Genomic DNA, 25,419 nt, shown 5'->3' on the forward strand with positions numbered 1-25,419 from the left:
GAATGAAAATTTATAAGCGTTTGCTGTATCCCTAAAGAACAACTGCTTCAAATATGGAACATACCCCTCTCGCAAAAGCCAGTAGATACCTTTGATCGAAATGATTAAACCAGTATGGAAGAAATAAATTATTTTGTCGTAGCTCATACACTCACAAATCACTTCACTTGTCGCTTCACTCTTTACTTCATCGTCTATATGCAATCAATTCACTTAGGGGCGCACTGAATGTACAAATTGTGTTCACTTACACTAGAGGCACAAGTTCACTGCAAGTCGTAGCTTCCTCGCAGCTACGAAAACTTTAAATTCCTGTCAACAATTACACTACATACGTTGCCTGCCTTACTTGGAGAATGGATTCTCGTATTCCATTTTGGCACAAATGCATAAAAACTCTATAACAGTATACAAATAAAACCGGAGTTCGATCATCCACAACGGTCCGCCATATTTAGTAGCTCCCTTAGACAAGGCCGGAGGGCGACTAAGAACCGGCTACTAAGATAGTAGCATACTAAGCCTAGTAGCCCTTACTAACGATCTATGAATACCATTTTGCTAGTATGCTACTACTTAGAACGCTACTTGTGCGTTAGTAGCTTACTAAGGAAACTATGAATACGGCCGTATGTGTTTTAAATTCTGGATTAATGTTCATTTTTTAGTCACTACAGTTTTGAAATTTTTTTCTTTACGTACAAAATTCATTCTATGTTTTTCTTTTGCTAATTATTATTTTTGGATTTATATTTTTTTTTGTTTTCCGCATTCAAGAATGTTAATTCATTAATGAAGTTATCCTAATTATAGGCTTATTGCCTTACAGACTACCTTACTTCCCTGAATGGAAATAATTTATTTTACCACACATGTATGGAAGAAAATATATTTATTATGTCAAGTTTCTAAAAAAGTTACCATGGAACTGAATGTTTGTCGGACTTTCGTTCGGGTTGAAAACTCCGTCGTCGCCAACGTTGTACTACGGCTTACTATACAAGATCTCCATTGATTACAAAGGCCACAACCCAACTTCAACAACGGTGTTCTTTTTCAAAATAATTTGCTACATACACCTAGGAATAGCCGGGAACCTTGCTATTATACTTATCTCAAATTCCAAGTCGAGAATGTATTATTAAGGGTAGAAAAAGGTTTTTTTGTTAATCCTTTCCATAGAGATCGGAAGCAAAGTATCACGGCGTAAAGTTCAGCAGCAGCAAAAACATCTTTCGTTCATATTTCATTCAAACGATCTTCATTCCCGAACGTAAGAGTAGATGGTTATTGTTCGAGGAACCGTGTAGCGGGTAAAATAATTACAGAAAAATTTCGCATGGTCCACAGAAATTTATTATAAGCGGACCTTAGTTTCGACAACTTACATCGTTTTAAAGATTCATCCATGCATTGGACTTTATGCTAATTTTGGAGGTGGAGGGGTGTGTTAAGAAATAGGTGAGGGAGTATAAGGACAACTTCCTTATGGACAAAGTGTTTACGAGTTCGGTTCGAAGTTGAGAAGACACGAAGTTAGTGGTGAGGAGTGTGGTGGGTAGAAAAGGTCATTTACATTTTGGTTTTGACAAGCCGTAGAAATTTCAAGCTGTTCTAAAAAGTCCAACATTTTGCCCTTACATCATAAGTTTCCTGAATATCAGACAATTACTTATACCACTTATTTTTTATCAGAGCGCGACCCGGGTTTCAATGAATTATCATCATCTTCAGGCGCAAATTATGATTTGTTTATCTTATTATTGTTACCTAGTTACTTGATGAATTTTAAAACGGACGCCAGAATAGGGGAAAAGGATGGGCAGAGATATTCATTTATAAGAGTACTCTCCTGACTTTCAATAATTTTAAAAATTTCTAACTGCTTTCTAGAGTCCAGTACACGGCGGTCATTGAAAAATTCAACAACATATTTAATATGCAACTTTAACTTAAATTTAATATGCAACTGCCATATGAGCGAATTTAAAATGAATATTGTAAAATTTTGCAAATACAAGCATAGAAGTTAGGCAACAATTCTTCAGATGCTACATAAGGAGCGTGTTTCTCTATGGAAGTGAGGCTTGGACATTGACAGCAGCAGAGAAGTCAAGAGTGGAAGCATTCGAAGTTTGCTGCTAAAGAACAATGATGGAAATAAAATGGATTGATCGTGTAAGTAATGAGTAAGTGCAAAGAAAAGTGAGAGAGAAAATAAGTCTACTAAAATCATGAAGCAGAAGACGGGACAACTTAGTTGACCAAATTATGAGGCACGATAGCATGGGGATGACAATCATAGAAGGACAGGTGGAAGGGGAAAAGGACAAGGGACGGCCCCGAGTGAGTTGCATAGGAGAGGTTATAAAGGATGTGAAAGAGAAGAAATACTTTGCTATGAAAAGGCTAGCGGATAGGAGAGAGGAATGGAGAGCTGCGTCAAGCCAATCTTCGGATTACTGATCTTACGTTTTTCCGGCTTCTTTTTATTGTTGCTGATTTCTATCTTTGGATTGTTGACTAATGATGATGGTCACTTAACGCTGAGCTCCATCGCTAGCGCTTATAGTTTAATTAAGATTAAAATAAGAGAGATAATTTTCCGAAAGGATAGATATAGGGATTCAATTTTCCCTCGAAAAATTAAAGGTCTTAATAAATTCTAGCCAAATTATTGCAGATGACAGATGCCCTACAAATTCCATATCAAACACTTCCACTGCATTTCCAACGATTTTCCATTGAAAAGGATTCACTACCTTTGTATAAAATATGTAGCAATACAAACCCTTTGCTTGGTTGTTAAACGGTAGAATTTCATGAATAGGTGAGGAAATAGCACGGCCAGTTCTGAGGATCTTTGGCGAGCTGCATTCTCAGTTCCACCTACGACATTGATTCATATACATACCATGCTTAAAATATCGAAATTCACGAGCATGCATCCTGATAATTAAGCCATCGTTGGCTTACACGCGAGCCAATTGATTATGGCTTAATTGATTATGGCTTTTCGTTTTGCTTTTTCCAGACTTCAAAGGATCCTATATTTTATTCCAATTATTATTTCAACTAAAATATCTTAATAATATATGCCTACGATGCCTACGCTTATTTTTTCCTAATGGTAATTCCTGACACCGGGTAGCGATACAATGGATGTAAAAATTAAATCCAAGGCTTAATATTATGGCTTTATTTTATAAACCAAGCCCAGCCTAATAAATTGCCTACATTTTTAGTGAATATTTGCACCGCATGGTAAAAATATCTGTGGTGACATTCCATTCATTTCGTCCGTAATATCTTTACAGGTGATGATAAAATTCCTTTAAAAAACCTTCTCTAAAATATTGACTTTGCCATATAAATCGATTATGTGTCGGGAAAAAAAGCAATCGCAAAATACCGTACTAACTTTGCCCAGGTAAGTTTGGACGCTTCGCATCTCCCGATGCTGGGGGCTAAAGTCGAAACTGCGCCGAATTCCGGGACTCCGAAGGCAAACTTAGCGGTTTCGTAATTGTGTCAAGCACGGCTCGATCCCAAGTTGCCTTCCGAATTACCAAGGACGGGTGGAGCTAATTGATTTCCCCAGCTCAGGGGCGGAGGATTTGGCGTCGTATTGGATTCTCAATGTAAATGAATGCGGGACTCACCCCTCTCCCCCTTCCCCCGAACTGCTACCTCCCCACACACATAAAAATAAACAGGAAAATAAGGAAAGAGAATTGAATATTATCAATGGTTTCTCTTGCCATTATGCCATTTCATTTACGCACTATTACCCAAATAACATCATTAGAGATCTTTTATTGTACATTTTACCTATTGATAATACATTATTTTTTACCTTATTCTGCGCTGAAGTGTTTAATTGTTAAAATTGGATTTCCAATTTTCATTTTTTCTGAATCCGTTGCTTTGTTTCATTTTTTGGTCCCAGTTCCCAGTTGGTCAGCAGATTATATCCAGTTGAAAACTGTCAAAGGCTCTGGCTCCGTGGGGTCATAAAACCAAGCGGGCGACGTAACTGCGATGTATCGTATAGAAAACCTCTTTTGTTTTGAATTTTCCGGAGCCCCAGTGGTCCAACGGCCTACCCAACATAGAGGCGCTGGTGTAGCCTGTGTTTCTGGGCAGTCTCCTGGGCAGTAATGAACTGGGGGCTGCCATATTGAATCCCGCTATAAACAAAGGTGGTATTGAGGCTTATTTATAGTTATTAGTGTTAACTGCAGACTTTTTTTATTGCTTTCAGTGTCCCTTCGGATGTTGGAATGTGCTCGATGAAGGATATGAGTCTCAATGATCTTGGTTATTGCTGAATTGCATGGGTATGAAATTTATTTGGTGATAAAAATGTGATTAATTCTTTGTTTCCTTTATTATTCCATTTTGATTTCAACCTGTGATTAACTAACCTTTTCTCATGTTTTCAACATTACATGGTGTCTTGCATTCCTTATATTTCAATATGTTTTTCATTGTATTTGCAGTTTTTCTAGTGTTCAAACTACTCATGAATCACTACTGCTATGATTTGGTTTGTTTAATGCTAATCATTTTGTTAGTTATGTATTTAATTTGCTATTTCAACTCTGTACTTTCAACAGTTGAATTGTCATAAATTGAGCATAATTCATTAAGTGTTTAATTGTACATTAATCTTGTATTATGGTTACTGTTTTAGTAACCTGGAGAAGTTCATCGGGAAGATTTTCCTGTATTCATTGCTTTAAAGTTTCTCGCAACAAGCCTGAATATCACGCCCTATCGTGACGGATAAAAAAAGTTTGAAACATGCGCCGAGATATGCATTCAAACTTCGCGGCAGCCTTGGACCACATAAATGGCACTGATGTATTAAAACCTATACGCGTTATCCTTACGGGTATGTTGCCCCCTCGATGAAACGACCGTTTACGCATTACAATCCTGGGGGTTAGGGATCGGAGGGTAGAAAGGTATATAGATCTCAGCTGGATCAAATTCTCCGCCTTGTGGAGAAAATTAGCCATGGTCTCAACCGCACTCTCTCCACAGATGCAGTATTTTTAGACGTTGCCAGAGCATTTGATAGAGTATGGCATCACGGATTACTTTACAAACTCCAACTCCTTCAATTCCCGCCTTCCGACATTCAATTTATCAAGGAATATCTCAATCATAGACAATTCTGCGTCGCCGAAGGATGAACATTATCCTCCTTAAGACCAATGGAAGCAGGCGTTCCACAGGGCTCAATACTAAGCCCACTACTATTCATAATATACGTAAATGATATGCCGTCTACAAAACACACAACATTACACATGTACGCAGACGATACTGCAATTGCAGCTACATCACGTAAGGGAGACACAAACATAACTAAACTAAACACTCACCTTAAACTGATTCACCACTGGACACAAAAATGGAAAATTAACATCAACGCTTCCAAAAGTACTCACATACACTTTTCAAGAAGACAAAAATTCCGACCACAAACTTACACACACATAAACAAATCACGAATACCAAGAGCAACCTCGCATAAATTTCTCGGCGTGATCCTAGATCACAAATTAACTTTCTCCCCGCACTTACAATATTGCTTACAGAAAGCTACTATTGCAAGACAGGCAATAGTTTCTCTTTGTTCAACCTCATCGCCGCTACCACACAAATCAAGGGCCAGATTATATGTATCAATTGTGCGTCCCTCCCTTCTATATGGCTGCAAAATTTTCGCTAGAAACAAAACCATCCGTAGAAAACTGGAATTTTTTCAAAATAAATCGCTTCGTCTTCTCCTGAATATTTCTAAATTCACTAACATGAATGACGTTCGCTGTGCTTTGCGTATTCCACCTATCAATGATTTTATAAATTATTTGGTAAAAAATTTTAAATCCAGGCTCGGGGAAACTAATAATACATTACTTACAGACATCTGGAACTACGATCCAAACGTTCCCACCACATACATACTGCCTTTGCAAATTACTCTCCTATGAGTCTATCCTATGTCTCTCTTTCTTCTAGATTTAAGGTATTGGTTATTCAAATAAACTTGTGTCAAATGATATGTTACTGGACTGCAATCAAAAGAAAATTTTATATTAAATAATAACAATTTCCACAAAAGAGACAAAATCAGAAAAAATAATAATAAAAGAACTTTAAAAACAAAAACAATAAAATGTTTAAAAATGTAAAAAATAGAAAATCAAATAAAACGTCCAAAAAAGAAAAGAAAAAAAGGAAAAATAACATAATAATTATTACTATAAATAAATGTGCTCTACCTATGTAAAAAAAAATTTATTTTTAATTAATCCAACTGTTTAGTATGTAAGCTTCTGTTAACGCAAACACTCACGAACTCAAACAACACAAACAAATGCGCAAAAAATTATTCTATTGTAATCTGGCTGGTTGTGGTGAACATGGTTTACCGGTACGGCTTTAATCGCGCCTAGCCTAGAAGATAATGATTGTCTTTTCTGGGAGGTCTTTGTGAATGATTCTCAGGACAACAACTTACTTTTTTGAAGGTTGAACGCTTTTTCTGATAGCAGGGTCCCCGATCGTATAAAAAAAACTAAAGTAACTTCAACGAAGCGTGCGCTTTCCTCGACTGAAAATCTTCCATTTTCTTCACCAGACCCTTTAAGGATCGGTGTCTTGAAGTCCACCATAAAAACGGTGAATGCTGAGCGTTAAAATCCATGCAGTTTCAATAACCTTACCGCGTCGCGGCTAAAGGCCGGGACACAATGAACGCTAACGTGAGACGCGAGCCGTTAGCGGGAGTCGGTAAAAATATGGCGGAAGGGAAAGCTTATGGAAGGGACACAACCACCGTTTACAGAGAGTACGTAAACGCGAGAGATGGGCAACTTTCATCTCTTCCCGTGTCCCGTACACGGAAAGCCAATCACAGCGATACAGAATTGTTGGCGCCCATTGCTGAATATAGCAGTGGTCGTTGTCGTGCAACATGAGCTGAAGAGAAGTCAGTTAAGGTAAGCCATTAATTAATTTAATTCACGTGCATACTATCCTCGTCGATTTCGAACATTCTTCAAAACTCTTCCTACACACAAATGAAAAGACTGAAGGCCACAAACAAAACCACTGCGCGGGCGTTAGTCAATTTTCTTCCCGGGCACGGGAACGACAATTGTGACCGCACGGTGGCGTTCCCCGTCTCACGTTCTCCCGGATCCCGTATACCGTCTCACGTTAGCGTTGATTGTGTTCCAGCCTTAATCCAGCTTCCGACGCCGCGCGGAGACGAACCCTGCCGCGTGATCGAAAAATCTATTTAATTTTCGGCATCGCAAACTTATTTCAAAGTTAATTGCATACACACTTCAATAATTCTCCAAATAATGCTCTCATATAAGTTACTTCGTGTGACTTTGCCGAAAACCAATTTGAAACTCTTACTAAGTGTAAAATTTTATCGAAAATCAGTGTCCGCCATTTTGTAACTGCGTGACAAGAACTTATCGAAGATGTTCGTAAAGATTACGTAAATTGAAATAAAACATACCATGATAACAGATTATATAGCTTTTTTGTTCCGTAATAATCCAACTTTAACTTCATTTGGAAGATTTTCAGAGAAAATTGAAGACGGGCATTTTTATGAAAATTTGCTCATGTTTGAGCATCTTTATCTCAGTTGCGGATAAGAACCATATCAAACCGAGTACATTTCCATAAATTTCAATTATTTTAGAGTAAACCTGAGAAAAATCATATTTCTAACTAAAAAAAATAATTGTAATTTTGTCCGGATTTTTCCGATTTCCGCCCACTGTGGATCGTGGATATATGCAGGGTGGTGAAAAACTGTGTCACGAAATTTTATCCCTGGATATCTGATAACAGCAGGAAACAAAATAATTGGTGATTTTAAGGTCGAGAACGAATTATTTATTAGCTAAAAAACTCATGACTTCTAATGCTTTTCCTACTTGAGATTCCGAAGTATCCAAGGTATCCTGGCAACGGGGCAAACTCTCGGCCAATCAGAGCCCTTGGCTCAAAACATGGAGCAATGGGGTAGTTTCCATCATCAAAGAAAACGAAAGACATTGATTGCGATTCGTTACCCACCATTAGTGTATTCATAATATACAAATTATTTGGTTTAAAAATCCCAGTTTAGACGAATGGCAATGGTGAATTTTAACCGCATTTGGAAAAGGCAAGATTGGCGCCCATGCGATTCCACTCCAAGTGACGTCACAGGGACCTAGTTCCTATACGAGTAGATACGAGTTATGCATCGTATGAGATTACCAATGCATGCATGAGGCACAGAGCTCAGGGAAACATCTCTTAATAATCACCTATTAAAACTGCCTATGGTCGGAAAGTTTCCTTAGTTTGATAAGGTAGTAATAATTCTTATTTAAGCCAAGGGTACTCAGCAACCTGCCAGCATCCTGCGTCTTATCAGCACTCAAAGCCTCGCCCCAAGGTCACCTCACTTGGCGGCAGCGGGAACCAGAACGACGTCACACGTGATTTTCCCAGCATTCATTCCCAACCCGTCGCGTTTTTGCGCGCTTGAAAATTTTCACTTTTCATTTAATCTCGAAATATAGATATCGTCATTTTAAAATCTAAAAGCGAGAAATACGTACTCCAATAGTAATAATATTTCGATTTAGGCAATAAAAAAATAATAGGAAACCACCGTATTGGCTCAAACTTGATGTAGCTTAAAATTGTACGTTTTCGACCTAAACGTCATAGTAATTTTGGTTTCTACAGGCATCAGATATTCGGGGTGAAAATGTCACTACAATTTTTCTCCACCCTGTTCATCGATGGCTAAGTTCTAACAACACGTAGGTATCTAAAAAAAAATGCAAGTTTTGAGGAGAGCAATAAAGAACGATTAATTTATTTTACTTGTACACTGAAATTAAAGACCAAAAGTTCATAAAACCTAAAAAGAAGCATTCATTTACAAACAAAGAGTTGTTATTTGCTTGTATTTTATTTTATTAAATGTTATTACACTTTGTTTAAGATACGTGTCTCAAACCGGGCGTATTTCGGAGTTTTTGCATGTTTTATGATTTTTAATCCGAGTGACACCAATGTTCTTTTTTTCTGACCGTGGTTTTTCTGTATTTAATGCATTACTGTGGAAGTTATAGCAAAAAAACTTGAACGCTGCACTATTTCCTATTTGTTGCCGTAATGGTCTTTCTTTCTGTTCCCTTTTTCAGTTATTTTAAAATGAAAGTTCTAATTTCGTGTGTAATCCTTGTTTTTAATACTTTTCCTGATATTCAGTGCTGAATAAACATTTTAATTTGTGCATTGTCTTATTCTTTTATGCATCATAAAAATAAGAATGAGGACCGAATATAAGTTGTATGTACCCATGTGATGTGATCTCGTATAATTCTGCTTCACAGCGTCCACCCATATGCTATATATTTGTAGTGTACATAGAAGGATAAGTTCTTAAACGTTAATAATCGAAAAGTTGTAGGTTAAGTGAAAAGAGACGGTTATTACTTTCGTGATTTATAGGCTTCTGACGATCATGACAAATGTTACGAATATTCTAAGAGTTACGAATGTTCTATGCTGCATTTTCTAAAAATAAACTCTGATGGGTTTTGAGATATAAGGCATATGGGATACTCAGCGATGTGTCAAAAACCCCAGCGCCAGATGGGACTTACAGCACATTCCACAAAATCATCATTTGGAAAAAAATTAGAATCTGGTAATGGACAGTTCCTTCCTCGAATATGACACGTGAGTATTGACAACGGTCGGGGTTTACCATAATAAAAGTTGTCTGTAATTCGCATTCAAATATTTTAACTATTGCTTCGACGTTCCACAAACTGGTTCGCAGACTTGATTTTTTGAGGCGTAACTTTGTGAAAGCGATTCATTATTAAAATTAAAAATAAGAACTTTGTGCTTTCACATGAATATATATTAACAAATTTACGCGAACATGGTTTCAACGTTAGTCGTCATCATCAGGTGAACTCTACAGAGGTCCATCATATCCGTAGTTTTCCGCGGCGTTGTCTAGATGATGTCTCCATGTTTCTGAGTTTCACCGCGTGGATTTTCTTTGTGACGACAGTTTCTCCGGTATTCAGGCCAACCGGCATCTTCAGGTCGATCCTGAAGACGCTGGTGGGCCTGAAGACATCGTCCATCACATCCTTTTATACCAGGCTAGGAGGGGGAGGGGGAAAGGTAACTAGGTTGAACGGATTGGTCAACAGAGAAGAGGGAGGGGGAGAGAACTTGGTCTTAGCTCAGTCGGTAGAGCATCAGACTTTCAATCTGAGGATCCAGGGTTCACGCCCCTGTTCGCGTGACATTTTGTTTACACCAGCCCAATTTCCGTCAGGCAATATCTCATAGATCCCTCTTTTTCCGCCTACCTTCTATTTTCCATTCTATCTCCAATACTTCTTCCTCTCTTGACATCTTTGCCTCCCGCACCAATTTTAATAACCAAGTGGAAAGTCTATCTCTTTGACACCGACCTTTGTATGTATTGTATATTATGTTGAAAATGGTTTTTATTTATGACATTATTTTTATACAGGTTTGTATTATATTTACATAGTTTATTTTGTTTATAAACCCAATGTAAAGGCCTTAGTGCTGTTTTTGGTGTGATATAAATAAATAAATAAATAAAAATACGGTAGAAAAAAGTTAGGGGGTGGAGGCTCCCTTAGGGAGGGTATGGCAGGTGGAGGGGGTGGGGGGGTTAAGGCAAGAGAGAGGCCGAAGGGTTCGTCATGTCGTGTTAGCCCAGGAATTTAGGAGTGGGAGGCTAAAAAGAGGGGAGTGGGAGTCATACAAAAAGTCGTTTACAATGTTGTCATTGGAACGTACATGCTGCAAAATTTCGAAATGGTTCGCAAACCATTGGACAGAGAGAGATAGAGAGTATTGTGGCCGAGTACCGCGTGTCCTAAATTGGCGAGCGGCAGTTTCCTTCGTAGACGCGACCAAATTGACAAGTGGCTCAGAAGGAGAGGCGGCTCGTGGAGTTGAGTGTGTGTGATGCATGTAAGGGATAGGGGTGAGTGTGTCTTGGCGCGGTGCGAGGTCGAGATGGAGGAAAGGAGACGCTAATGGACCATCTGAGAGTACGGCACACACACACATAAAGGATGTGAGCTACCCATGACTCCCAAACGCTATTAGACACTCGCTGTCTAGCACGCCGCAAGATACGGGTATCTGATTCGAGAGAACGGCTGTGATGTCATTAAGAGAAGGCGAACATTCAACAATGTCCCTCCTCAATCAAAACTCGTCACACTGTTGCCAAGTCCCTAAATGCAACAATATCTTTCATTGAAACGCTCAAACTGTTGCCAAACGTCACCGTGTCTCATCTCAGATCATTTGAGCATTTGAGTAAGGGTTAGGTAAGAGGCGGCCTGGAAAGGATAAAGGAAATGCCTTTTCAAAAGGAAAGATTCAATAAATGCGCTTAGATGTTCTGATATCGCTAAGAATTGTCGCAGACGATGTATCATTGAGTGCATTTGTCTTATGACGGTGTCAAAATATTCAATATTTGGACCGTATCCGTCGCAAAATCACGTAACAATTAAGGTCATAAAAAAAGATAAAAGAACACATATATGCATTAGAGATTTACCAAGATAGCACGAATTTATAGTCTCAAGTTGTTAACAAAGATAATGATCAATTAAAACTTATCAAGAATATTTGATTAATAGGAAAATACATTAAAATGGGTAAGAATGCAAAGAAAAGTCTCGTAAATCGTCCATTGAACAGAGAGAGAGAGAGTATTGGGGCCGAGTAGGTACCGCATGTCCTAAATTGGCGAGGGGAAGTCTTCTCAGCAGACGCGACCAAATTGACAAGTGGTAGAGTAGGGGAGGCGGCTCGTGGAGTTGAGTGCTCTCGGTTGAGTGTGCGTGATATATGTAAGGGATCGGAGTGAGGGTGTCATGGCGCGGAGCGAGGTCGAGGTTGAAGGAAGGAGACGCTAATGGACCATCTGAGAGTACGGCATATACACATGAGGATGTGAGCTTCCCGTGACTCTCAATGCAACGCCGTCTTACAGGTCGCAAGGTACGGGTATCCGATGAGAGAAAACGTCCGTTTCTTAAGAGTGGTCGAGCATGCAACAATGTCGCTCCTCAATCAAAACTCGTCACACTGTTGTCAAGTCCCTAAATGCAACAATATCTTTCCCCAACCAAACGACGTCACAGTGTTGCCAAATCTCTGCATTGTTCTGACTACATTTTCAACCACATTTTTGTTCCGAAAGAAAAACTTACATGAACTGTGATTTTCTGCTGTTTCCTGTATGGCATAATTTGGTATAATAAGTGAATTCCTAACTATCTTTTCCTCGAAAATACAGGAAATATTAGTTTTTAGCTCATTCTCCGATCACTCTTCGAAGAGGACTACCATCATATTACGCCATCATCGTTCGGAAAATTTTATAGAACCTTGTCTCACGAATTCAGAAAAATACTAAATTACACTAAATTGGCAAATATTGGCAAAAGTGCAAAGTGGTGGTATTAGTCGGCAAAAAGTGTCTTTATAGTTTACTAGATAATTTATTGATTGCGGTCTTACCTCTAAATAAGTTCATGTGAACCAGAAGTCTACAGGCTTTGCAATACAGTTGCGTTTCATAATAATTTCCTATTTCAGGAAAGATTCAAAGCATTGATGCAAATTGACATAATCACGAAATTCATTGAGGAATCAAGTATCAACTGAAACGTCGACATCACACGGAATCTGCCATACGCTCATTTCTTACCCCGTAATTGCGCGTTAATTCGTCCATCGGAAAGCAACCAATTTCCACGGACCAAAAACCTAAACGCAATTAAAGCTTTCTAATTTAGGAAGCCAAAATGATCTATACAAGAGCAGTTGGATGGGGAAGTGGAAGTATATAATCTGTGACATTCATTTAATTTTTAGCAATAATTTGTATCCTTTTCAAACGAAATGAAGCTGTCAAATCAAAGTCTGCACATTAATATTAAGAAGAAATCTAAACCTATGCACACTGAATTTTATACCGTAATATAGCGTGAAGTACTTACTTAGAATTTGGGATATATAAACTATATGCGAAATCTATGAACACACAATATATCCATGTACCCCACTTAGAAATATTTTGCTTTAATCGCGCTACTAAAGAGATCAAAAGAGTGGCATACCGGTGGCGCTTGGGTACTTACGAATACAACCCATTCTTGGGCGATTTAGAATAAGCAACTATCGAACTTTGAGACAAGGGATACGGTAGCAGTTACAACATTAACAACCTAATAGCCTTTCACATAGGCGGATTTAGGGGGGCACGATGGCACGTGCCTCCCCCCCCCCCCAAGATGTTTAAAAAATGCAAAATATTTTCAATGCGGTTATTATTACATTCGTTTAGTTTTGTGAGTTACGCAGCCTCATTCATTAAATTTCATTTTAATGAATTAATTTGAAATTAAAATAAAGGGAATATATGTATAGTAATTTATGTGTTGTTTTCTATTTCGAAAATGAATATTCCTTTTCCCTGTTTCGCTCTCGTGAAAAAAATCCTGGATCCGCCCTGCGCCTTTCGCCAGAGCATTAACACACATTGCGAAAAAGAAACAACGGAAATGAATTTATTAACCTAGATTCAAAAAACATCGGAATCTTTCTAAATGCTCAACCCTTCAAAAGGGTGAACTCAATATAGGATTATTGGTGAACCAACATTAAATAAAACTACATCAGTGGGACGCATCAGCGGTCGTTGAACATTACGCCTCCAGCCCTGCGCATAAATTAATGTTTAACGCTATAAGGGTATTGGCGAAGAGGGAAGAATATCATTCCGCGTCTTATACGAGAATCCGTCGAGATAGCGAAAAGGCCAAACAAATTCAATAGGGAGGATGGATATAACCTCAGTCGCATATGGAGAGGGTTACTGGCCCAATCAAATGACCAACGGCTATCGCCTTCCGTGAAAATTCAAAATAGGTCAACAATGGGTAACGAAACATATATAATCTCGGGACGAGAACGGTTTCCTCCAATTCTCTTGAAAACGCTCCCAGTAGGAGGAGTGAAACGTCGAGTAAGAAAATCTTACCTACGCAGCAATACTCGAAAACAACCACCAGCAACATTAAATAAAATCAAACTTTACAAACGAGCGGCGTATTCTGCTAAGTCGAAAATAGAAAAACACTGAAAATTACACACTCAACATACATTACACTCCTGTTATTTAGATAGTACTACTAAAGCTTTTAAACCTTTGTTGTGCGTTTTGGCGTTCATGAGTCGGTAAAAGGCGTCTTTGAAGCTTACTAACGAATCTATGATAACGGTCGTACCTGTAAGTAAGGTCGTGTCAATCACAAGTCCACTATCTTTGCAATAAAGTGGTGTTTCCTAACCATTTCGTAGCTCTGGATACAATAAAATTTATTTAGGGTAACATTATTTTAAAGAGTTACTTACGTATTTGTTGAGCGGCTTGGGTAAATTGGCAACCCTGCAAAAAAATAAAAATGCAGATAAAATGTGAATAAATCTTTTATATCACAGTTAAAAAACCAACAAATTTTAAAGAAGAGGCTAAATTGCACTTAGCCTTGTTTTATTTTCACACAAACACTGATTTTTTTGGCTTATAGTTAAGCTATATGCATTTGCACACCTGAAAATAACATAGGTACAGCCTGAAACTATGCTCACATAGACTTCACCCCACATGTAATCACTAATTCCTCCATCACCATGTCCACATTCTCACTCTTTCTCAATGCAAAACTTATCAGTTGCCAGCGACACTAAAATTAATTTAAAAATCCAGCATTAGGGGTCGATAAATATGACTCATGATTAGAATTCTAAAAGTGACGGCTATCTAGAATTTTGGCCCACATTTTCTCCTGGAAAAATGGTCCGAAAAAGGATAGGCCTCGAAAGCGGGTTCAACGAATGACCCCTGCCTTGTGTCTCCTTCACTTAGGCCCCACAAATGTACCTAAGCTTCTATAATTAACAGTTAAAACATTTTTCCCCTCCAGTAATTAAAACCTCATATCCCTGTAAATATCGAGCACCATTTACGCTGTTACACAATCTATTCATTTTTCCCTTGTTTTTTTTTAACCAGACGGAATATCTCGTTTTTACTCACAACACCGATGAATTCTTTATTCGTTGAGAAAAAGATTCTACACCTGCAACTACATACTACCGCACGAGCCACCAAATCAATAAGGTGTGTGGCAGGTGGTGTTAGGACACCAGCCGTCTATATATAAAAAGCTGAAACTAGATTACGACTAGCATTTATTAACACTAGAACTACCGATGGAGTCATTTTGACTCCTCGGGATTTTTATTTCTCCGCTCTGAATAATATTTTACGAATTACGGCCTGAAATTCCGTGACTTTTATTCATTTTTGACATACCTATAAAAAGGCTATGCGATAAAAATAGTTTTAGAAAAAAAATATTAAGTACACATTTTTCAAAATTTATCGTTGACTACCAAAGAGAGGAGGTACCAACTGTAATAAAAATATTTTTTATTTTATTAAGTTATTTCCCCACTTTCTATGTAGCCTACGTAATATTTTTATCTCATAAACATGATAATAAACTACGGTGAAAAGTTTATGTTTACTGTTTTATCCAATTCCTCAGTGATAATCCCATTAAAACAATATAACATGCAAGAAAAAAAGATTTTCAAAGCAATACTGCCGAACGTCGCATTTTTGAAAAATTTCCTTTTTTTGTTAGAACCAAGACTGAAATATTCAAATTATAAAAAAAATGCTAGACTAAAGCAACGTGTCAATAAATGCAGGTGTTAACTGTAAAAAATAAGCAATTATAAGGTAGGAGTCAAAATGACTTAGTTCTAGCAGGGGTTTCAAGATCGGTATTCCTATAGTGTTGAAGTCCTTCATGGTTAGGAGGAAAAACGAATTCCAGTACCAATCCGTTTGGCAAAATATTTCTCTTAATTTCTCGTTTCTTTCGGACCTGGAAATGTTGTGGGGTTGTAGTATGATGTTCTCCGAGTCGTTCTTAAAGATATATTTTCTCAGTTTCTCAAGCGATGTAAGCCTAGCGCGCAGCCTCCGAAGATTGTACCGCGTGAATAGATCGCAAGTCGACGCCGCCATCTAATATGGCCGCGGGCGCATTCACGAACATCGACGATCGCATTAGGACGCCAGCCGTTCTTACAGAAAAAGGAAGTCCTCTAAGGAAATTAAGAATAGCATTTATTTAAGTCCTTAATGGTTAGGAGGGAAAACGAATTCCAATACCAATCCGTTCGGCAAAACATCTCTCTAAATTTATTGCTTCTATTGGACCTGTAAATATAAAGGGGCTCGAATATTATGTCCTTCGTCTCGCACTTAAAGATATCTTTTCTCAATTTCTCAAGCGATCTAAGCCTTGCGCGCAGTCTCCGAAGATAGTGCCGCGTGAATAGAGTGGTTTGCCCAAGGGATGCGAGGATTAGGACTAAGGAGCCCTTAAATGCCGAAGTCTGAATAGTGCAGTGTAGTATCTACGAGTCTTTATCCCCCTCCCCAAATATCCCACACGCGAAAAATATAAATCTCGGCCGTGTCGTCAACGCGCATTGTTTGCAACTGCCGTGGAGAATAGAATAGAATAGAAAATGAAATTTATTATTCCGGGACAAACGTGTCCCTTAGGAACATATATGATTATAAATATAATAGAGCCAGAAATATTACTAAAAAATGTATAGATTTACATTAAACATCGATGTCACAGAATGCGACTTAATATATGACAAAATAGAATAAATAATACACATCTATATATAATTATCAACAAGACAAACGTATGAACTCATAAATACATCAGATGTTATCAACTTAAGCACAATATTCAGTTAACTTACAATATTCAATTAACATGCAGCAATATTTCATAGAATTTCTTTTAGAATTGGCTTAAATATTTAGATTTTTTAAATCGTATGACAATTGATTCCATATTTCGCAAGAGGTGACATAGAAAGACCTAGCGTAAATAGATATTCGATAGTGTGGTATGTAAGGTTCTTCCATGTAGCGTGTTGGACGTTTATTTGTTCTAGCATTATATTGTACATTTTGGTGTGGAGAGACAGGGGGAGAGTGAGGGAGAGAGAGAGAGGGGGGGGACCTTCGCGTGTCTTCTCCCGTGCGTGTAGATTGCGTGTTCGGTGCGGATGAAATACTGCATCGCTGCGTCTTCACGACCGGCAATGCTCCCCTGGCGGACAAGCTGAGAAAAGGGACTGGCTAAACTACGCAATATATATAAAAAGGGAAGATGCCATGAAATACGAAGGTCTGGGTATCGCTCCTCGCATATTTATATTTTTTTCCCTCGGGTCGGATTCGAAATTCGCCTATTTCGCGATCCGCCAGGTGGCGACCGATGGGGATACGACTGTTGAGGGGAAATGGTGAAAGGAGAGGGGAATAACAATGGGGTGGGAAGGGAGAGAGGGTCGAGGAGGTGGGCGGTATTGGGCGACTGAGTCTGGAGCAGCTTACGTCGTTTACATCGCAGTTTGGTACACAGAGAACGCATTGCATCCAACCGATGAAAGCTTAATAACCGATAAAAGCTTAATGAATAGTCTCAAACTTGGAAATAATAATGTGGTTAAAAACGAAGAAACATATTTGGTGAAATGGTTTCATTAGGCCCATTAAAGTTCGTACAAAACTGATGAAGAGCTACAGAATTTTCATATAAAAAGAAAAATACGCAATGATTAATGTAGAAGATGTCCTTAAAAGGTAAGCTGAGAGAATAAAGCAATTTATGGAAAGTTGATGACACTGAGACGATACAGTACATCACAAGTGGATGCATTAACTTATCTCAAAAAGACTATCTACACCGTCACAATCAAATATGCAACATCATCCACCAGAAATTAGCTCTGAAGTATAAACTCATAGAAAATGGAGTTCCTTATTATAAGTACACACCTAAAACCATCCTTGAAAACGATCAATGCAAGATTTATTATGACCGTTCAAATTCGCATAATATCACTACAGCCTACACCAACGAAATGGAAAAGTATGAATAACTTAAAAATGAAATCAAGAGATTGTGGAAATCAGATAAAGTCCACATAATACCAATCATTATCTCCGCCACAGGAGTAGTGCCTCATTCAATCCATCAAGGTCTTCAAACTATTGGACTGCCGAAAACTTGTTTATTACAATACAAAAAGCAGCAATTTTAAATACTAGCCGGATTGTCAGAAAATTTTTCAACACAGAGTAAAAAGACGAGAGTACTTGGTGATACCCGTACCTCACCTCAAACCAGCAAAAATGCTGAGAAAATATATTAAAATAATAATTATGATAATGTATCTGCAGGTATATACCTATCACCCTTCGAATCGGTTTTGTTTTTATAATTCTATAGATTTGGATATATTTTTGTGCTATCAAATAGACTACAATTGTGTATGTAATTACTGATATTATGCATAAAATTAAGTATGCTTGATGGTTCAACGTACTTTTTAATGTTTAAGGCTTGTAAAAGTATTGGGAGATAAAATTTAATATGATTGATGTAAGCGTATACATTTTCGAGTGAATGATGAAATCATAGAACCTGCTAATAATCAATAGCGTAGCACTACCATATGTGAGGAAACTTATCGTGGATTTTATTGAGACCTATGTACCTAGGTAAACTTTATTTTTTTATTTTTTGTTATATTAAAAAAATAAAATAATAATAATATTCATTGCTATTTAAGAAATTTCCAATAATATTGATGAAAAATCAGATTGGAACATTAGAGACCCCAGAGGATTTTGCCTGTTGGAAGAGATCATCTTAAGAAAACAATTGCAGAGCTGTGTATGAAGTTGAAATACAAAAATTTCTTCTAGATGAACTTTTGATACATGAGTAATATACATTGATGATACAGTATAGAAAAAATGGAATTGAAAATAAAATAAAAAGTTAAAATAAGAATATGATTTGAAAATAATTCTATCAGATATCCCCTATATGATTTTTTTTTATAAATAGCCAGAGTTTCATATGCTTTCGAAAGGTGTATATATTGTTACTCTCTTTGTATGTTTCCAGCAAAAAATTGTAATTATTTTAAGAAAATAGCATTGATACCATATGTTAATATCCAATGGATCACTTTGAATAGAAATAAGGAATTTCGGTGGAGAAATGAATAAGAAAATAGACACAGAGGGCGGTTAGAGCGGCAAATTATGAATGAGTTTGGTCACCGATGGCCTATTCTATCCGCTCTAATATGAACAACCACAGCCAGAGCCAACACCACAATTATTTCGTTTGGTTGATGGCCATCCTTAGAGCAAGTTAACAAAGTGCAATCAAGCAAAAACAAACGACAAAACAACTAAATGAAGAGCAAAAAATAATAACAATAAGTAAAGTATAAGGTCAGCCTCAACAGTTATCAGACGTTCTCTAACATATGTAAATAAGATTTTTATGCATGAATGTGAAGCAAATGAAAATATTCCTCGAAAAAAAAAAACAATCAAGGGACCAATATAATTTCTAAGGAAACATTATATCGTGCAGACTAATCATTGCATATCGACCAGTCTCCCAAACAAAAGAAGATTGTAAGATGGTCGCTTTGATTTTCCGGATATGGATGAGGAGAGAGTGTTATGGGAGAATAGGTGTGAATTTAGAGAAGAGGAAGCAACGAATAAATGGCGGAAGGAAAGCGAGACGAGAGAGGAACTCTGGGTAGAGTGGTGGGCACTCACTTTGTCTGCAAAACACCCCCACCCCCTCCATATGGACCCCCTCTTCCTCCGTCCCCCCCCCCCACCGGAGATGACGTCTCAGATTTTTTGTGCAGTTGGAAGTGCGATGGTGCCAACATCATTTGTCCCCATCAGATCGGCCAGTGGTAAAGAATTCAGAGATTTCGAACAAGATTAATAGTATTAAACCATTCGATACTCAATCGCTGAATGCAGGAAAAAGAGTATTTTAAAAAGGGCTTTCTTCTAAAGGTACTTAATTGATAGGTTAGATAAATGATTTATTTTAAATAAATAAACACGTGGAGTGGCATCGCATGGGCGCCAATCTGGCCTTTTTCAAATGCAGTTAAAATTGACCGTTTCCATTCGTCTGAACTGGGATTTCTAATAATTTGTATATTATGAATACACTAATGGTGGGTAACCAATCGCAATCAATGCCTTTCGTTCTCTTTGATGCAGGAAACTACCACATTGCACTGGAATTAACAAACGCATTCAAATATACCTGAGTTGACAAAGGCAATTTTGGCATGAAGATGCCCATTTTTAACGCTGAAGGCTCCTACGCAAGAGGTACCAACACAGCTTGTCTTCAAAACATTTTTAATTATCCGATAATTAATCTCGCATTAAATGACATTCTTTGCCATTCTTGAATCAGAGACTTAGTCACTAGGCTGCACTTAATCAATGCAAGTTTAAACTAAGAACACAAACACATAATTTCTCAATTTCCCTTTTCCAGAAGACTAGACCGAAAAATTTGCGATCACATACATCATGACGAAGGTAGTGGAGTGGTGAGCGGAGGATTCAGGATTGAGCCTCTCTTCCAAAGTGCCCCTCTTCTCTGTAATCTTCCTCGTTCCACTTCACTGAGGTTTTGCGACTCAAAAAAAGAACATATTCCGTTGCATTTAATCCATCTCAAGTCCTTACAAGGAAAAGGTGAAATTTCTTGGTTTTGGTCGATGACCAAATTCACGGGGAATCTTTATAACAGTACGATAAAGCAGTCGGCCGGATTGGAGCGAGTGTCGAATACACATAATTACTGTGGGGTACAATTTTCCACAAAGAAAGTTCATTTACCGATGACTACGACGAAAAGAGCAAGGGAGATCCCGAGTGACCCAGAAGGCATTGAAAGGCATGGTTCCAAAAGGAGATGAAATGAAACTATGAAATCGAAACTTTATTTTGCATATTTTGTTCTCTCGATATCTCCATACGAATTATCTGTGGTAAATAATGATTCGCAATCCATGATATTTGCCCACAAAACAACATGCAGTCTCTTAGGTGCCGAACGAACGTTAGTCGAAATATTCTATAATTTTCTAATCAATTATGTTTACTGGATAAAATTGTCGAAAGGGGAATAGATAATAAAACATTTATGCCGTGGTAATAATGCCGTGTTCCATCTTACCAAAAAAAAAGAACTTAAGTCTTTCATTTTGCAAAAGTTAGTTATTTTGAACACGCATTCGACAGATGTCGGACCACGAACAAATACTATAAATTCTGTGAAATGAAATAAAAAAGCGGTGCAGTAAAAACAAGAAGGCTAAATAAGGCAGGGAAAAAGGATTCGGAGACACACAGAGTAGATTGGGATCGTGGAAGTTGTTTTAGGAAAATTTGAGAGTGGAACTATAGCCACATGGAAGAGGAAGATAATAATTGAGAGGTCAGGTGAAGCAGTCCTTGAGTAAAATTAAACCGTCGAGAACAATTGGCAATAAATAGGGCATTTGCATGGGAAGTACCGTCAAAAGAATGAGTGCTTAAGAAACTATGATTCATTTTACAAATCCATTCTTTCGAATCTTAATAGTATTTTAAATACTTGCACATAGAATCATCTCTTACGCGAAGTATAGAATAGCTATTAAAGGCAGAATATGAATAAACTCAGGAGATTTAAACCAAAAAATATAATGTCATTTCCATCATAGTGGCCTAATGACCATATTCCACTTGCCACTATCCTGAATTCTTGTATGCCCCTCACGCGTAGTTGAAATAAAAACGTATAAAACGCACACTACAGGAACGCCACAGGTAATGCAACGATATTTGTACGTTTTTGAGATATATTTCTCACGATACATAAAAAATTCTCATTGAAAAATGATCACATTTTACTATCATCGTATCATCACATACGAAAATCTATCACTTTCACGTAGCTACATAAAATTCAAACGAAATAAATCCAGTGTGGACTGCTTCTTCCTGGAATATAAATGCACGATTTAATTAGTGAGTTCTGAAGAAAAACTGCTAGCATAGAAATAAATTCACAAGGAACGACCATGTTTTCTTTTTTTGACCATGTGATGATATGGAAAGAAAATATGGGGGGGTTTGGAGTGAGGCCACCAAGATGGAAAGCATCCGGTATCATCGAAAGCGTAGTTTATTAATAATTCCAACGAATGAGGAAAGGATGCACCCGGCAACCAAGAATAACCACTAAAAAATGTGCAAACCAAGCATATATATCCTCAATGACGTATTTATCGTTTCGCCCGACGATTAAAAGCGTTCATTTCCGAGTTTTTGCTTCACACGCCGTTTTTAGCTTGTTTAGCTTTTCAGAGTTTGGGATCATTCCACAGCATGGTTAGTATTTCACGAATCTTCGCTTCATACATACAATATGTAAAGAAAACGGGATAAGAAAATATTATTATACTGCACGAGGGGACCTTAATGAACCGTAGCCTTAACGCGTACCCGTGGAATGTAGATAAAATCATTGATTTCATTTTTAAGAGACAGTGCATAAAATCCGTGGGTACAACAAAAACGTCATCCTCAAAGAGGAAAAGAAGATTGACGAGGCCCTAAAAAGGACCGTAGAACGTTCTCTTGGGGATATGGAAAAACCTACGGCTTTCGCCTTCCTACCGTACGTTGGAGGGAAGAGTGTTTAATAGTGTTCCGTGTGCTCTCGAAGCATTGCATAGTGACAAGGTTCACCTGTCCTGCAAAAGCCTCGAGCTTCCTGAGCAAAGCCAAGGATAAACTCCCCGCAGAAAATCATTGTGGGGTGTACCGAGTCAATTCAATTGATCCAATTTCTTCACATGAACTTACACTCAATATAAATTGTTTATTTATACCTTCAATGGAAAGAATTGAACAGTGGAAAAAGGAGAAAGGAAGAATTTCTCAGATCCAAATGCCATGAGTTTAATTAACATAAAAAGGATTAATATTATGGTCGCTCGATTACCCCAAATGCAACAAAAAGCAAAGTAATTAATAGCTACTCGTCAGAATGAAAGAGCGTACAATTACTCAGATGGATACTTAAAATTTATATTCCAAGTAAAACCTCGATTGTAATAAAATCCAAACGTAATTCCTCAACTCTGTTCAGTCCAAAAATTAAACTGTGACAGAGTCAATCTGGGGTGTTATGAAGCAAGTGGATACGAATTTGACAACTTATGCGATGCTTCTTTTCCTTCATTTGTCAACTTCCAGTCAACATGTGACGGTTGCTACGCACAATGTTCAAACGTGACTAAGCAGTGTTCGTTTAAATTTTATTGCTTCCTATTAACGATTGACGAGGAAAAAACTGTTTGCAGTGCTTTCTCCACAACTGCATCCACACAATTCCGATAAATATATTCAACTAAATAAATTATTTTATTGTAATATAAATGTTCTTCATGACAGCTTTTCCAAAAATAATTTCTACTATACCTATTTCTGGTTGATAATAAAAATCAATATTTAAATAAGGATTAAAGTACATTCATTTCTTAACACTAGCTTAAATTTGTAATAATAGGGTAGTTTCCTTCATCAAAGAAAACGAAAGGTATTGATTGCGATTCGTTACCCACCGTTAGTGTATTCATAATATACAAATTATTTGTTTTTAGAAATCCCAGTTTAGGTGAATGGAAACGGTCAATTTCAACCGCATTTGAAAAAGGCCAGATTGGCGCCCATGCGATGCCACTCCACGTGACGTCACAGGGATCAAGTTTCTATACGAGTAGATAGGAGTTTTACATCGTCTGAGATTACCACTGCATGCATGAGGCACAGAGCTCAGGGAAACAAGTCTTAATAATCACCTATTAAAACTGTATGTGGTCGGAAGGTTTCCTTCGCTTGATAAGATATTAATAATCCTTATCTAAGCCAAGCGCTACCTGCTAGCACGGTACTCTGCTACCTTCTAGCATCCTGCGTCGTATCAGCGCTCAAAGCCTCGCCCCAAGGTCACCTCACTTTCGGCAGGGGGAACCAGAACGACGTCACACGGGGCTTTCCCAGCACTCATACTTAGCCGTCGCGTTTTCGCGCGCTTGAAAATTTTCACTTTTCATTTAATCTCTAAAAACAGATATCGCCATTTAAAAATCTGAAAGCGTGAAATACGTACTCCAGGAGTAATAATCTCTCGATTCAGGAAAAAAAAATAAAAGGAATCCACCCTATGGTTTGTATGATGATATATTCAAATTCTACACCCCTATTCAATGCCTAACATTTGTCTCCCGTAAACTCAGCGGTGATCTGCGATATTATCGATACCATCGGAACATTGATCGTGTATCGAATCATTTCAAACACGAAACGAGCAATCAGAATGTTTTTCCTTTCGACGTAAAATAAAAGCAATGGAGGGAATGTTTTTCGCCTTTAAAACACCCTTTCATTATGGCGCCCTTTGATTTAGATTCGTGTTGGCCGAAGACTTTCAACCGCCAAAGACAAGAAGCATCGCTGGCATCGAATGTTTGTGGAGGATCTCGACCAAAGTATTTGAACGGGAGGATTTTTACGACCCACAAAAAACCGTGAGAAAAAGAACATGGCCCGAACACGCGAGATTGTTTCTTCTGCTCGCGAGGATTTTGAAGCGCAACAAAGGAGCATCAGGAGACGCAACGAGGAAGCAGCACAAAGGGGGAGAGGCTTGTGGAGTAAATTCACTCCATGCGAGGAGATGACGTGAGATGCACGCTACATCCACCAGGGCCTGTTTGTTTTCAGCTCGCGTTGCCATGCAACCAAGAGGAGAGTGTGGAGAGAAAAGGTGCATTTAAAAGACAAAATTATATTTTCAAACCTCAGTAATGCGGAAAAGATGCGATTGAAAAACATATCATTGAGAATTGCAATTCAGATTCATCAGAACGGGTGCATATATGGCAATAGAAACTATGCGAAATTCAATGGTTTCGTTCCCGGGAGCGAAACGTAGAAACGGAACGAAATGGATTTAAACCAGGGGAGCTAAACTCATGGTCGAAACGAAATCGGAGTCAAAACTACTTAACTACTCGAGACTTAAGTAAAACTCTGGGACGGAGCGAAAAGCAGATAATGTTTCGCATCGGAGGGACCACGTGCTTCACCATCGAACAGTTTAGTTTCGACCCACACACCGAGTAGGAAGTGTGGTTGAATTAAGTAGAGGTTCGGCCTACCGCCATTATATGCATGGGGCACTCATATTTTTACCACTAACAGGAGAACGGTGAACA

General features: G+C 38.0%; 1 long non-coding RNA gene across 1 annotated transcript in view; it reads right to left on the minus strand.

The window, feature by feature from the left end:
- LOC124155326 overlaps positions 1–25,419 on the minus strand; it is a 390,208-nt gene that overhangs the window by 109,358 nt on the left and 255,431 nt on the right. The window contains exon 5 of the long non-coding RNA XR_006864171.1: positions 14,545–14,578. This is a non-coding gene — a long non-coding RNA (uncharacterized LOC124155326). The remainder of the gene's footprint in view (positions 1–14,544; positions 14,579–25,419) is intronic.

This window comes from Ischnura elegans, chromosome 1 (assembly GCF_921293095.1).
Source record: "Ischnura elegans chromosome 1, ioIscEleg1.1, whole genome shotgun sequence".
NCBI lineage: Eukaryota > Metazoa > Arthropoda > Insecta > Odonata > Coenagrionidae > Ischnura > Ischnura elegans.